The following is a 1,398-nucleotide window of genomic DNA, read 5'->3' as shown; positions in this document are numbered from 1 at the left end:
CCAATGCAAGAGTGGAGAACAAAATGGACGCAAGAGTTAACTAATATCTTCACTCGTTCAGTCTTTCAATAGTAAACTGTGGAATTGTTAGCCTGTTTACGTTTTTCCTCCTTTCCTAAGACTTCAACATCTCCGGAATTGAACTGGACTCTTTTAAACTCTAGTCTCGTTAACTTTTTTTTTTTTTGGTACAACAGCAGGTCTTTGTTTTCTTCCTTTTTTTTTTCTTGTGCCCTGATACACATCACACACCGCAGACCGTGCACTAACATAAATGAGCACGATTATTGACCTTCAGGCAACCAAGAGAAGCAAAGTAGCCCTTCTCAGTTGCCTTCTCGAAATTAATATGCATATCTCTAACCTTTATCAAACACACATAACATAACGTAAGAAAAAAATAAATAAATAAGATAAATAAATAAATAAATAAATAAATAAAACGATCATTAACCTTTACGAAGACAAAGAAGGCCAAAGCAGCTATGATTCACAAACAATTAAGAAGAAAACCTTTAAACTTTACCTAATATACATGACACAATCTTAACTTCATCTAACATACACAATACAACGTAATTTCCACCACACACAAACACACAAACACACACACACACAAAAAAAAAAAAAAACTCGCTAATTAAACACAGTATTTAATCCACACACCAGTAAATGGGTAGCTTTTTACATTACCTATTATACACAACTCAACTTCAGACTTCACCTAATACACATACCACAACACAAACTACACGACAAAAAAAAAAATAAAATAAAATAAATAAATAAATAAATAAAAAAACAAACCTAACATATAATAAAGTAAACCCTAGTAAAACCATTTAAACTTTGCCTAACACACACACACACACACACACACACACACACACACACACACACACACCTTCCAACTTCACCTAACACACACACACAACACAACAACACAACACAAACTTTACCAAGCAGAAACACACACACACACACACACACACACACACACACACACAAACATTCAACCTGTACATTTCACCATGCAAATATCAAACACATATATAAATTCCATCACTCCTACACACACACACACACACACACACACACACACACACACACACACACACACACACACACACACACACACACACACACGAAAAAAAACTTCATCCAAGACTTCTTAACAGGATCTCCAGTCTCCCCCTCCTCCTCCTCCCCCTCCTCAACGTACGATCCCGCCGCCAGCAAGGAGGTAAGGGAGGGAAAAAAAGGAAAAAAAAGGAAAAAAGAAGGAAAAAAGAAGGTAAGGACACGAGGAAACTTGAGTGCATTCCTCGCCATTACCTCAATCTTTCCGCTTCACACCTCCTGATTACTTCGACCTGAGCTGGGATAAGGTGCTGCAGG

Source organism: Scylla paramamosain, chromosome 3, assembly GCF_035594125.1.
Source record: "Scylla paramamosain isolate STU-SP2022 chromosome 3, ASM3559412v1, whole genome shotgun sequence".
Taxonomy (NCBI): domain Eukaryota; kingdom Metazoa; phylum Arthropoda; class Malacostraca; order Decapoda; family Portunidae; genus Scylla; species Scylla paramamosain.
Note: the sequence above shows the minus strand (reverse complement) of the source record.